Raw genomic sequence first — 14,972 nt, 5'->3', positions numbered from 1 at the left:
TAGTTTCCTTCAGTCATGTCTCTTAGGTTGTTATAATTTAGATTGCTAAGTTATTGTAAGTTCTGAAGTTTTAAATATTTCTTTAGTGCTTCAGTTGGGAGTATCTAGTTGTGTTGGGTTTTCCGTGTTTTTGCCTCTCCATGTTTTCAAGTCTGGATTTTCGTCATTTCCTGTTTTATTACCAGCCCTTGTCCTGTGTCCATTGTGTTTGGTTTTGCTTGCCCTTGTCTCATTAGTCAGATTCTGTTTCCCTGTGTTCTGTTTTCCCCAGCTCGTTCCTTTCTGCCTAATCACCTCCAGTGTGTATGTAATACCTCAGTTTTCTTCTGGTCTTTGTTGCGTCAGCAATAAAAGCTGAGTTTTGAGTTCACATCCGTCTCTGAGTCCTGCATTTGGGTCCAAATCTTGTCTATCTCACTACCGTCTTGTGACAAGATTGTGATCCACATCACCACCAAAACTTAATCAATTCCTTATACCAACCCCAACAACTCCAGAAATTTTCATCAAAATCTGAGTTATGCTGCTAACAGACAAATACAGGGAAGGTAAAAAAGGATGTGGCTGGACGGCCCATTCTCCTTCGCAGGGCATCACATACTATAAAAAGTACAGAGAAGTGTGCAAGATATCCTTTAGTGTTGTGCTGTGAAACATCCCGTGTGACAATGGTGAGCCTGATTCTGTTCCCAGTTTGTTACATATGGGTGTTTGTTCAGGACCTGTTACATTTAAATGCACTGGTTACAGGTCATTTTCCAGACTGCAGGGTTCATTTACACCAAACCATAGCAAGTAAAAACAAAGAGAAACAAAATGCAAAGCACCAAGCTTCTAAATGTGACAAACTGGTGAATTATGCCACTGCCAACATCCTTATGCAGACTTTGTTGCTGTTTCAAAGAAGACTGTTAGCTCTCTGCATCCAGTATTCCTGAAGCCAAACCATCAACACCAAGTCTTTGTGACTCCCGCAGCTTCTGACATACAGGCAGTATTTAACACCCTGGGATGAAAACACAATAGGTTAGAAAGTGTCTTTGTTACTATATAACTGGACCAGGGTTCTATTCTGCTTTCATTTATGTTTATGGTAGAGGTTCACTTTTGGTTTGCACTTAAAATAAAAATTGCTAAAAAAGGATTTACACTAACTAGTGTAAAGAGACTAGTAATGATGTTTAAAACTGTAGTTATAAGTCTTATCTGTGTAGCCACAACCTCATTTAACCTGGTTGTTGCTCAGTGCTACAGACAACTAAGAGCCCTTATTATGGGCCTGTTTCTCTAACAGCTTTCCTCTTCAGAATATTAACTGATATTGCTGTATGACATCGATCACTATACCGCTGCTATGATGATGTGAAAACCATTAATATTCCATCCATCCATCCATCCATCCATCCATCCATCCATCCGCTTATCCAGTTGGTTGGAGCGTATCCCAACTGTCACATGGCATGAGGTGGGGCACACCCCGGACAGCTTGCCAATCTATCGCAGGGCTACCACAGAGAGACAATCACTCATGTTCACATTCACACCTATGCCCAATTCAGAATCACCAGTTAATCAAACATACATGTCTTTGGGCTGTGGAAGGAAGCCAAGGTACTTGAAAAAACCCACACAGGGATGGGAAGAACTCCACACTCCACACAGAAGGGCCTCAGCCATCCAATGGATTTGAAGCCATGACCTTCTTCCTGTGAAGCAACAATGCTAACCACTCACCGCTTTTCTGCCCCCTCCTTTTTTCTATGCCTAATTTCTTTTATCTAACATTCACATTCACACACACACTCAGATGGATGCATCAGGGACAACTTGGGGTTCAGTATCTTGCCCAAGGATACTTTGACATACAGACAAGAGGCGCTGGGGATCGAACCAACCTTTCAATCACTAGATGACCAATTCTACCTCCTGAGGCACTGCTGCCCCAATATTTGTACTAAAAACAAAAAGTCCTGAAGTGAGTGCAGGTCAGCTAATGTTTCTTTGAGTTTTGGGCCAGAAGGTATCAAGGTTGAAGATTAAAACTGGTAATAAATTGTTTTAAGAAAACACTTGCCTTTATGCATCCATTGGATTCCCACATCACCTGAAATGTTATCTCAGTAGGGAGTTGAATGGGACATGCGCTTACCGCCATCAGTAACCACCACTGAGTAGCCCTTGAGCAAGCTACTTAACCCTGGCCGGTCCCAGTGGAGCTCCTCTGGGCCTTTGGTGGTGCTGAGTGGCTATGCGTGCAATTCCCTGGCATGAGCGAGAAGCTGAGTGTTGCTGAAAGTGAAAATTAGTGATTTGTGCAAGCCTTCATGGGTGAATAAGGGTGAAAGCCAGGAGACAGCAGTCCAGCAACATTAAATTTGTTCCTTTCCATCTAGTAATTATGTGGGGGTGATGGCACATGGGTTAAGAGATGAAGAAAAATACTGTGAGGGAGATATTTTATAATGTAATAGCTAAATATCAAAAGGCCAAAACTGCCTTTATCTTCAGTGCCACATTTCTTTTATCCACATCTTAATAAATGTGCTGTGAGAGATCACACAGCTCTAAGGACCGAGACACTGCAATAATTAACTGCTCCTTCATATTTTTTTTCACAGGAACAAAAGATCAGTACATGTAGCATAGGAAAAAGAAATGTAGTGCACCTGTTTAATGATGTTTTCAACTTAACATTTTCTTGTAAAGTAGACAGACAAAATGTTGGTGCCTTAAAAAGTACCGGTCGTTTAAGCGTACACAATGACCTGTATAACTGTAAAGCATATCATTTTATCCATTGTGGACTAGTAACACACTTTGAGAAATATGTCTTTTTCTTCTCTGGTGCACTTAATTTGGCTCAAATCTGAATATTTCATAATTTTTGGGAGGTTTAAATTTTATTCTGATTATGGAAGCTGTGCAATATGCTGCTCAAACACTTCAAAATTCAAGAACACTTTTTTAATAATAATAATAATAATAATAATACCACTGCTCATATGTCAGTCATTTGTCTGTAAACACCAGATTTTCTAGTTTGCATTACGTGAAAGTGACAGCAGCGGTGCTATCAAAAGTTACAGCACCATCAGCATCACAGCATAACCAATGCGCCACAAACACAATCATCAGCAGAACATTATAACAAATCATCATTATTCAGTGTTGGTAATATTCCTCCAGCATAAATCATCATCGTGATATCATTATAATCATGTAGCAGAGCGACCTGCTTTGCATGCAGAGAACTACCTCCTTTCACCTTGTTAAAGAAAAATGGATTTTTGTCAGAGTATCATGAACAACGCGTGCTGACACTGCACATGTAGTTATAAGCAACAATGAAGCACATTGTTAACAACACCAGGGATACCTTTAAAATGAGGCATGCTTTCTGAAGCTTTGCACTAATCACTATTGTGTGATGTCATGGTGGAAATTTATACCAATGGCAATTGTGCTATTGTTATCGTTCTCCAGCTAAATCTGCCTGCTTTATATGCAGAGACGATTGAGCTCACTCCAGCCGTAAAATGACAGCTCGTTATGTGAGGGAAAATGGATTTTACCATGTTGCGGTATTGCTAGGGACCCTGAGACAATACTATCAATACTGTCACATTTTGAATTGGTTCTTGTGTGAAATGTGAAATGCTTGAATAACGGCCTATTGATCGGTAGGCCACTGCCAGCACCTCTGTTGTGTGCATGTTTCACTGCATGCACACAGGACTCCAGAATGTGATAATAGTTTGTATTGATTTATTTTTGATGAATTGCATTCATTTCTGAAGAGTGATTTTTTCTGATCATAAACACGAGGGGTATCTGAGAATGTAATGTTTTAGTTCAGCAATGAATAATACTCAAAAAAAAAAAACTTTGAACGATGATATGATGCATGGCCACATACATCAAAGTATCTTTGCTGTGCAGATTGTGTATTTTGGCCATAATGAATACAAACTACTTGGTCCGCATGCTACCTATTAGGACTGTTCAGTGCAGCAGACTCTTTATATTGGATGTTTGTAGTTTAGGAGGCAGAGCAGGTCATCTACTAATTGAAAGGTTGGTGGTTCAATCCCTGGCAGCTCCAATCTGCATGCCAAAGTATTCTTGGGCAAGGTCCTGAACCTCAATTTGCTCCCAATGCGTTCAACGGAATATGAATGTCAGCTAGAAAGCACTTAGATGTAGAAAGAGCTTGTTTAAGTGTGTGAATGGGTGAATGAGACATGCTGTGTGAAGCGCTTTGAGTGCTCATGTAGAGTAGAAAAGCGCTATATAAGAACAAGCCCATTTACCACATATCGAACACTCAATAACCTTGCTATGCACTGCTTGTTTGTACTGCACAACAAACACTCAGAGGCAAAACATCAACATTATTTGCTCAAAATGTCATTTTTACGAATCTAATATTTTGTGTTTGGTTGTGATATGTTGTCATGTTGAGTCCTGTTCGCTTTTGTTCAGACAGAACAAAACGTCAATATGAACAGACACGGACTGCAGCTGTCAGCAGGAACAAGGTCATTTAAGGGTACACACATTTCTCAGTTACCCATTATTACAGAAAATAACCACAAGTGTATCGTTTTAGTTTTTTTTTTTTTTAAATCAAACAGTCTGCAAATGTCGTAGACCTGTCAAACTGCTCCAACAGACACAAACATGTGCACACACGTGTCATGTACAGATGCAGACAGCTTAAAATCGAGTCATCAGTGTTGTGTCTGTCATTAGCTAAAAGGCCTCAAGCTGGAGTGAGACCAGAATAATTATTCTGATTATAGTCCTCGAGCTGAGCTCTATCCAAACACATTATACTTCCCCAGATTAAAATCTGGTGTTTCATGTGGTTTCTAAATCAAGATGTTAGAATTTATTCCATGATAGCAGCCAACTGGAATCTCAGCATTACAAAACTGGAGGAAATACCGGTTTTATTTAGTCGTATAAAAGAAAGCAGCAATTTCTGGCCAGGAAATACACTTTGAAGCTATTTTTTTTTAACTATATGACTCTTCACACAGCTATTGCTTTCTGGCTTTTATAGGGCAGTGTAACAGGTGACCTTTACATGCGGAAACTTTGGTACAGCTGAGGAGCCTGAAGACATTCCTGACTCAAAGTTTAAGAAGCATTTTGACAGTAATGGATGTATTGAGAGCGGATTGTCATTTCAAACTGCCCTGAAATACAAACCTTTTTTCCCCTCTAGCACTGATTAAAATGGCTTAAAAACCAAGTGAAATGTAATAATCATAAGTCATGTCACCAAATGGGTTTGTGTGACGAAGTGATGTGCATGAATGTGGCCTTGCAACTGCATGTGTTCACAAGTTTGATGCTGTCAGGATGACTGCAGTGAAATGTTGCAAGCAGAATGTGATAGCAGCTTTAAGGATCAGCATAGTGGACGCAGCTGGTTGCTGCATACACACACACACACACACACATTGGCAGGGACTGGTGGATCCTAGCTGTGTCAGTATTATACATGCACCAGTGTGCATTCACAGGTGCATGGGAACACAGACCAGCACACATAAGCTCATGATATTGTTTGAGTGCATAAAAGCTGGTGATGTGTTATCATACAGCAGTCAGTGCACACCTGAACGCATACACACATTCATTTGCTTAATTTCTCTGTATGAAAAAAAAAAAATAGCAGCACTGGGATGGATGACCCTGTTGTAAAATAAGTGCCCACTTTTGTGTAAACTACGCGGCCCTTCTTCATATACACTCTTTCAACTTATTTTTGGTGCACAGTTCCTTTTAATATATTTTATCTTCAGGCAGGTATCCTCCTCCAGCTCGCCTCCACCTCCTCCACTTCCTCACACCTCCACTCTGACTCATTACCGAGTCTAAAATAAAACACTGCACAGGAGATGCAGGTGCAAGTGGTGGCAGTCATTTTGCAGGGGATTGGTTGGTAACTATAGGTCTATTTTTTATCTTTGAGCTCAGACGGCCTGCTCCTACTTTAGTGCTACTCCTACAACACTTGCTCTAGACAGTCGTGCACTTTTCCACTTCCTCCTCTAAAAAAAAATCTTGTTTCTCTTTCAGCTGCTCTGAATTATCTCTGTGGTTAGATAAGCCTAAAAGATTCCAGTCAATATATTTCCTCCACGTCCAACAGCAAGCAATAAATCCCAAGTTCAAAATTTTGATTTTCAGTGGCTTCAAGTTATTTTGAGCAATCGATCGATGCACAGCAAAATCAGTCTTTCGATTGTGCAGTTGGGAGCACTAATTTAGATGTGCAACAAAATATCAGAGTCTAAGCTTCCTTTTGTCATTGAGTACAAGTAGACTGCATATAATTAAATGCTTATTTAAATGCACCCTTCAACTGCTGAAAAAAGCTAAAATCACTGGAAAGCTTAACTCAGTGCTAACACTAAATCTGCAGAATGTGTGAACAGCAGGCACAGGTGTAAGGTCACTGTCAGACACATTGATGCCATCTGCATTTAAAAGGAGGCTTTGATCTTAACAGCCATGACAAGATGGAGAACTCTCTGTAGTTTCAAAAGTATTGATTTTTTTTTTTTTTTTAATAACTGCCTTACTGCAGAGCCTCTAATTGATTTATTTTACATTCTCAAGGTATGTATCAAAACAATCTTTTCTCCAATACTACTCTGAAAAACCATTAGGGCCAAATACAACACCTGTAACGACTTTCTTCTCAAATGCCATACATGGCATGCACAATTACAAGTACACGAAATATATTAGTTTCCACCAAAGTGGGCCAACTTCTCATCCCTGTCCGTAAAATTGTGCTGTTCTACCAGGCTGCACAAGCAAATTGTCACTGTGTCTTAATGACACTGCAGGTTCATTACGTGACATGGAAAGTCTACAAGGACACTTGTCCTGTGAGCTGATTTTATTGCCTAGACTTTGTAATTACATTTCAAGTCCATGGGGCACTGGCAATTTGATGGCAACATACTGTAGATGGGCAATTTGGCTGAAACCTGAGCCATCAGTATTGTCTTTGGAGATGCTACATTGATTTCCCCCCTCCTATTTGGTTCTGCACCTGGGAGAAAGTAAAGGTGCTCATTTACAAAAACCTGTTTTAAAGTCATTGAAGGAACAGGAAATCCTTACCACCTCACACTCAGCATTTCAATACTTCTTCATTTTCATTAATGTACAAAGCCTTAATTAGCACTTAGACATTCTTATCTGGACAAAATGATTTTTGCTCTGTGTATATTCATTGTTTCTGTACGTTTTATTGGACTGGTATTTTCTCTTTTTCATATCACTGAGTAATTACAGTAAAGAAACCAACAGCTCAGCTTTCTCGCTTTACTATTCAAAGATAATTATGTGTTAATGTGGAGTGGCGAATATATGAAGGTGGGACACCAGGCAGTTCATTTTCATTTGGTAGTACCGTTTATGATAAACGTCTGGTTTCTGTTTTTCTGTACTGCGAGAAAAATGCGTTATTACTCGAGCCTGACCAGTACATTTGGTGAGGCTGATTTACTGGCTGATATTTCAGTATCAGCATTTATAACAGCCGATAAATGAAAATGATATGATAATATAATAAAAAAGTAAACTAGAGATGGGAGAAATACTCTTCAATCATGTTATGAGTGCTGATGTTACATAATTTCTGTATCTCTGTTGGCAGCAGGTGTCTGGAGCCACAAACACAACAACCAGCGAATCTGAGCAGAGTGTAAATAAGTGATCCGCAACTTGGAGCAATAAAACAATTATGTTTAAGCTGTCTTGTCTGAAATCATAAGATTCTATTATAAGGTTTTGTAGGTGCATAAGTGCAAAAAATAGTCATTTTAGCCCATTGTTAGGTGATTGCTAGGCAATAGGATGCTTCCATAAGTGCTGTAGGTGCATAAAGGCAAATGTGCATTGCTGACAGAATATGAAAATAATCGAGGCATGATTGCTGTGAGGCCTTCACTTCTGACCCATGAGTTCTGAGAAGTCAATACTTTGTTTTATATAAGTGCTCAATACTTAGAGTGCTGACCACACCCAGCTTTCATTTATTTTAATCTCAACCACATACATGCTAAGTTTCTCAAATGCATCTTGAATGGCAGCGGCACGCTCCGGTTACAGACTCAGATTCACAAAGTGGAACCGATACCAACCACGCGATCACATCCATTATTGGTAACAATGTAGTGACGTGCAAAAGTCACACACTAACGTTACTCTGCATTTACGTGCAAAGACTGCAGTAATATACTGCAAGTGCTTACACAAACAAATAATGAAAATGTATACTAGTGATGATGTGAGTGAAGGAAGGGATACATTGCAGGGTGACGTGCTGACTTAGAGAGACAGAGAGAAATGAGCAACAGTCATTTAACTGACAGGGTGAGAAGGAGGGATGAAGAGCAAGGGAAGAGAGAGGTGATGGATAAGAGAAGTCAGGAGAGAAGAGGAGGAGAACCTAGGAGGAAAAAAAAATGCTTTTTACATATTCAGTTCTGCATGGCTGGGCCACTTATGTATGTACGTGCACACTCAGTTATGCCTCACTTGTTGATGATTTCATTTAGATTTAGTTTGTTATTGTATGACACGCTCTCTTACTCATATAGTAGTTCAGGCACAAGTTCACACACATGCACACCACACACACACACACGTACTCAGTGAATATATGATAATCTCTCAACAACATGAGCTTGGTAGTGTGTGGTTACTTGTTAAACTCTGCTTATGGTATATAAAACGATCAACCAACCTCAAATCTGACTTAAAATCCTGTCAGAATGTAGCTGCTGCTGACACCACATCACATCTATATGAAAAATATAACATCACAAAATATTAATTACATATTTAGGAGAAACAGCTTTACCTGGAAATGTCTTAGCATTCCTGATTCACATGTTTTATGGGTTCAGTTGGTCAAGTGTCCTTCACCTGGAGGACGTGTTGAAGATTCAAAGGTTTGAAAAATGGCAAACAACCATAATTCAGTATCCACTCCTAAGGGCAGTCATTTAGCCTACTAGTTCACAATCATGGTTATAGGTGTAACATACAGTACATTTATTCACTGGTTTATAATTAGTCAACTAGTAAATCATTTTAAATGATCATCTGTGAGGCTCTGTGGGGTCATGACCCAAATATTCAGGGTGGCTGACACGGTTTCCTGACGAGTTAAAAACACGGCTCCCAACTTTCCACAGAACTGCCAGCAAAAGCCTGTCGGCTTTTCCATCAGTTTCAAACCACAAATATAAGTTTAGCCCAAAGCAAACACTAAACACTCGAAGGTAACGTGCCACAGATGCATCACTTTTTTTCTCTCTAAAATGTTTCTCACAGAAAGTGTGTACTATAATTCAGTTGTGCTTATGTAGGTATTTGTTTTCTTATAATGATCGCTGGCCTGATATACCCAGCTTTTTATTTACCACCCCATCACACGGGTTCATGTAAACACAGGCTATCATTGTCCTGCCCACTAATTAATGAGTCCGGTCAGAGTGCTGGATGCCTGCACGCGCATTCTGCCTCCTCAGAGAAAACACAGACAGTCCTGTGAATCACTGCATTCAAATGGTCTCGTGGTAAAAGAGCAAAAATGATTGAATACCAAAAGGAGAAATTCATGAGCCTGGATGAGCGATGATAATGTATTAGCACCAGATGACATTTCCCATCACTACCTCATCGATCACCTAGGGGACATTTCAAATCGTGGCCCGTGTGTGTGTGTGTGTGTGCATCTGTGTGTGTGTGTGTCATACGCAGAATCCGTTTAAAAAAACCTGCCCCTACTAAACACATGCACATATTATAACAGATACGGGTGCAAAGAAGATGCGGAAAATTGAGACTGCCACTGTGTTGCTGATGTGTGTATGCCACAGATTTATCTTAAAGTTGAACAGCTATTTACAGCTATACTCTTAGGATGCAAGAGAAATTTACACACATTGCAAAGTGACTAAAACTCACTACATGCAGCTGCCTACAGAATCACACTGATCATATATTCTGCTGCTGTTTGCAAAATTTTCCCATGCATGCAAATGAAAAGATAAAGGTGCATCTAACTCATGACAAGGAATGTGATCTGCGGATGATAGTCAAGCAGCACTTTGAGCCGAGGCAGAGCGCATCCTCTCCGATGCCAATCCCCCCTGTTTGCAATTTTTGAAGCTTTTGATCCAATCTGATTTTTTTTAGGTTCTTCCTTTGCCTGCGCTCCACCTTTCACCCAAATTTCATGGTAGTTTTGTGTAGTCTTGCCAAAGAGACACACAAACAACCAATAATCACATTTCTCCACTAAGGCAAGAAGCAGAGGAATGAAGCTCTCTAGCCGCAGGATGAGTTTGAAACAAGGTGCAAATGGCTCAGTAAATCTGGCTCTCACTGCCTGCTCCACTCTAGCCTCTCTCTTGTTCTTTTGGTCTGTCTCTTGGTATGCAGCGACCACTCTCTTGCAGCTCAGACTCTCTTATCTAAATCTCCATTCAGACTGAGAAAGAGACAGAGCTGGGGAGAGAGAGTCAGAGATAGATAATACAGGTCACTCTCCAATGACAACTCTAAAAGGCATCTGGGGAGAGGAGAGAAAAGGAGAGAAAGGGAAAAAAAAAAAAAAAAGAGCTGCTGCAAAGCATTTTATGGATTTCTGTTCTAAGCTGAGACCATGGAAAACATGCAGACTTAATAAGTAGCTTGATATGAAAGTTAGTGTACATCTGGTGATTTTCCAGGCTCACAGCGTCTTAGTCATTTATTTTAAGATCCGCTGAAAGCCTGTGGCATTGATAAATCAGCAAAAATATCCACCCCATGCCTGAGTAATGGAAAGCTAAGCTGAGCAACCATGAGCAGTATTAACTCTTATTGATGCAAGAAGGAATTTGTGCCTTTTGTGCCTTTTGTCATTTTGATGCCACAAATAAGTCCTCTCTCCTTTTAAAGCATGCTAGCAGCGTTGTTTCGGTTGTGTATTTCCATCTTAAGGTCATTTTAACGATATTATTATGTTTCATTTACCACCAAAGATAACTTTAAATATTTTCATGACATTATTTTTACTAGTTGCGCCCAGTTTTAATATTTTTAGACTCTTGAAAAGGAGAAGTTTGTCAGTCATTTCTCAAACGAGTCTGTGATCACGCCAAGCAGAATCAGATGACCTAATCCTGTTTTCACCAGTAATTTTTATTCTGCGGGCATCTGTAAAAAGTAATATTGTGTAGAGTGGAAAGAAACAGATGTAGGTGTGTAACTGGAGGTGCGCCATTTTTACATATGTGTACAATAAAACATACAATGGAACTACACAGACGATAAAATTATGAGAAATGTGAAAGTGGAAAGTCATGAGCTGTACTGTAACAAATTGTGTTATCTTGAATGTTTACAGTGTTCTGTCTGTTTATATTTTATAAACAGAAACGTTATTCTTATGTTATCAATCATGCTGAATGCAGAGCTCAATTTGCTAAACCTACATAATTACATTTCATATTGTGCTATGGTTCAGCACACACACACACACACACACACACACACACACACACACACACACACACACACACACACACACACACACACACACACACACACACAGAGCTTATACTATTCATTGCCATCCACCCATGCCTCCTACTTTTAATCTTCTCTTCTAAGTCATGCACATGAAGACGAGCTAGATTGGAACTGATATCTAAAGCTATGCTCAAACATACACTTGGACACAAATATAGACTCAGACACATACACACGCCCACGCTATTTTTGAGTTACGTTCGGTCCTAATCTAGAGAAGCAGCAGAAATGCGAAAGGTCCATTAAATGCATAGATGTTTGTTCTATAACTCAGCCCCTCACTGCAGCACAGCTAGGTTGGATGGCATTTATAGGTGTTCATTTATCTCTCCCGATTACTCTCGATCTCCTCTTTGCTTTACCTGCTTTTCTCTCTATTCCTGGCAATACTTCTCCACTGTCTCCCTCTCTTTCTTCTAACCCGAGGCAGGCAGTAAACTCCTAACTAAATTGAATTTGGCATGTTCGCAAACTGCTGTTGAATATAGCGCTGCAAGCAAATGCCAGTATTTCCATTGCTCCTCCAGATCTTTCCCTATAATGATGTCTGTGCCACTGGAGCAACTTGGAAGTTGCAGTGGGAGCTGTAACATGACTAGCCAGTTCCACAAAGACAGAAATAAGCATATTAAAATCAGAAACACAATGATGTATCCAGAAATAATGTTTACCCATTGTAGGCGAGGATGTGCTGAAAGATACTAAAGAGCCTGTGAGAAAAGCTGGCCAGCCTGCCCACACTGCAGCCATCAAAGCCCAAAACAGGACAGTTTACTGTGTTCCAGTGCAGTAAATGTGGAAACAAATCTACTTCGTCAGGCTGTTTGCTGTTACTTTTTTGCCTTTTTTGAGTATGCACTGAACAGAGCTACACCCCCACCACATATTTGCTTCTCAGCAATCTTTTTTTTAACCTACTTGATACATTTTTAGCCGTTTTTCCTTCATGAGACAGACTTTTTTTTCCCCAGCCCTTCTCTCTATAAGCTTCCATCAGAAGGCTGGAATGTAAAGTCAGCTGTGATCCATCTCTGTTGCCTCCCTCGTTCCGAATGTGCTATCAGATCTAGTTGGTATAGCTACAGTAAGCCCTGCTGTCCAGGCTAAATGAATGTTAAAAGCCTATTGAGTTTCTTTGTGCCGGCTGCAATAGTTCTGTCCTTATACAGGTAATACGATGTGGTGTGTGCACTTAGTTTGGAGCTCCAATATGTGTGTTGGGGAGTTGTATGTAATGTGATGCAGTCTTTTAATTTAGGAAAGGAGACACAGTCAGCAGGTAGAGGTTATGACCTCTGCTAGAGGACACACACACACACACACACACGCACACACACACACACACACATACTGTAACCTAACATGAAATTGATTTCAAGGGAAAGTAGCAGAACATGAGAATCTGATGCTGATGCTGGGGGAGTATATGACTGCTGTCTCACAGTTTTGTATTCTATTCTCCAATTATTATGGCAGACATAAACTGCCTTAGAAAATCATTAGTAAAATTAATGCTATCTACACATTTCTGGATGCGTCTCAAAGGAAGAAAACTTGTTCATCCTCAGTCAATTAATTTGCAAAAATGTAATCATTATTTAAAGAATAGCTTTATTTAAAATCTAAATGAGTTTAACTTGAAGACCACCAGCAGGTCTTTGTGTTTTGATCGATCTGTTTTACCCCACCTAAGAATTGCTGAGGACTCGACTGTGGTTTTGCATTAAAGTTGATTTTGGAGCCACGCAGAAGCTGTCGTCTTCTTGGCAGTAATGACTTGGAGAATCACTTGGAGAGAGCTGAGTAGTAGCAGTAACTGGATCAATGAAGAGACTGCAGTTAGAAAATAGGGGTCGTCGTGATCAATTAGAATCTTAACTGCTGCTGAAATGACAAAGCATCAACCACTGAAGAATCTCGGGCCACGTCCATACCGATATGTTTTCATTTTAAAAATGCAGCTTTAGAAAAATGGTAGAAAATAAAGCGATGGCGGGGGTTAACCTAACTTTGTTTATATACAGCAAATGATTTAGTCTATTGAAATCACTGAAAATAAGGATTGTTATACAAAATTTCCCTGAATTTATGCTCAGCAAAGGACAAACAGTCGCTTCTTTAGTGTTCGCAGGTTGTTAAACTGCTTCAAATGCTTTTAAATGAATAACTGTGGGTGTACCTGCAGTTAATGCTTCCGCCTCTTCTCCTGTCACTTTTACTTTTACCTGTTATGGCCTATTAGTGTATTAGCAGTATATTTTTTATCATGTATTCTATTGTTTTTAATATTTGTCTCTATGAGAGTAGTTTTGTATGATGCACAGTTAAAAAGACTTCAGTTCACTTATTGTGTGAAACAAGCCATTTCAGCTCTCCACTTTTTAGGGCAACCATCCCTTTAAGCTAAATTTATTCTGATAGAACTGCCCAAAATATACAAATAGACAAAATATTTAACAAAAGATAGCAGCAGGGCAATTTAAAGTCAAAGATAAATTTTACTGCATCATGCAGCTCAGATCAAGGCTTTGTGTACAAAGTGGAATCCATTTGCTTTCAATTTGCTCGTGTCCTTCAGCTTCATTCTGCACTGCTTCTAATTGTTTTCTCTGATTTGCCTGATCAAAAGGCTACAGGCCAGGTCCACACACACTGCGAGTGTCAACTATTTTTCCACTTAATTGGCTGCTGTTATACTGTGCCACGTCTACACTTGTCATGTCTCTCTGCTGTCAGGAAGTTTAACTGCCAGTTATCCGTCTGTAGTTTTAACGGGAACCTGAAGCTATCTCCATGTGGTGACACAGCAGGTATGAGCCTACCTTTGTTTAAACAAATAAACATGATTTAAATGAGAAAACATCTTGTTCTTTTAAATCTACAGTGGTTGTTTTTGTCAGTGGGAAATTTTGGTCCACGTGGGGCGTATCCGTTTTTTTTCCTCACTTCAAGCAAAATACAGGAAATTGTTTGCCATCCTAAACCCTTCTGCCCAGCTCTAATCACAGTTTCTCTCCTCTCCCATTAAAAAAAACTCATCATTCTACGTGCCCTGTGCCAAACTAACCTGAACACAGGATTTAATGTCAATAGCAATCACACGTGCACTGCCTGCACTCAAACACTAGAGCAGCACTATAAATGGTTTATGTCACAATCTTTGTCAAGCACTGCGCACCCACCCCACACCCTTCACAGTGTCATACAATCTCACACACATACAAACATACACACACTCCCTGAAGCCCCAGCCATGGAATTGAAAAGCACTTCAGAAAAATAATGGCGCTATGGCAGCCCTGAAGCATGTAAGTGTACATTACTGTGTGTGGGAGTTTTTTTTTCTATCTATGAAT

At 39.8% G+C, this 14,972-nt stretch overlaps 1 protein-coding gene across 2 annotated transcripts in view; it reads right to left on the bottom strand.

Moving 5' to 3' along the window:
* The window catches only part of cdh11 (cadherin 11, type 2, OB-cadherin (osteoblast)), an 89,575-nt gene that overhangs the window by 51,708 nt on the left and 22,895 nt on the right, over nt 1-14,972 (bottom strand). The window lies entirely within an intron of this gene.

Source organism: Archocentrus centrarchus, chromosome 15 (genome assembly GCF_007364275.1).
Source record: "Archocentrus centrarchus isolate MPI-CPG fArcCen1 chromosome 15, fArcCen1, whole genome shotgun sequence".
In the NCBI taxonomy this organism is placed as follows: Eukaryota; Metazoa; Chordata; class Actinopteri; order Cichliformes; family Cichlidae; genus Archocentrus; species Archocentrus centrarchus.
Note: the sequence above shows the minus strand (reverse complement) of the source record. Positions and strands in the feature narration are given on the sequence as shown.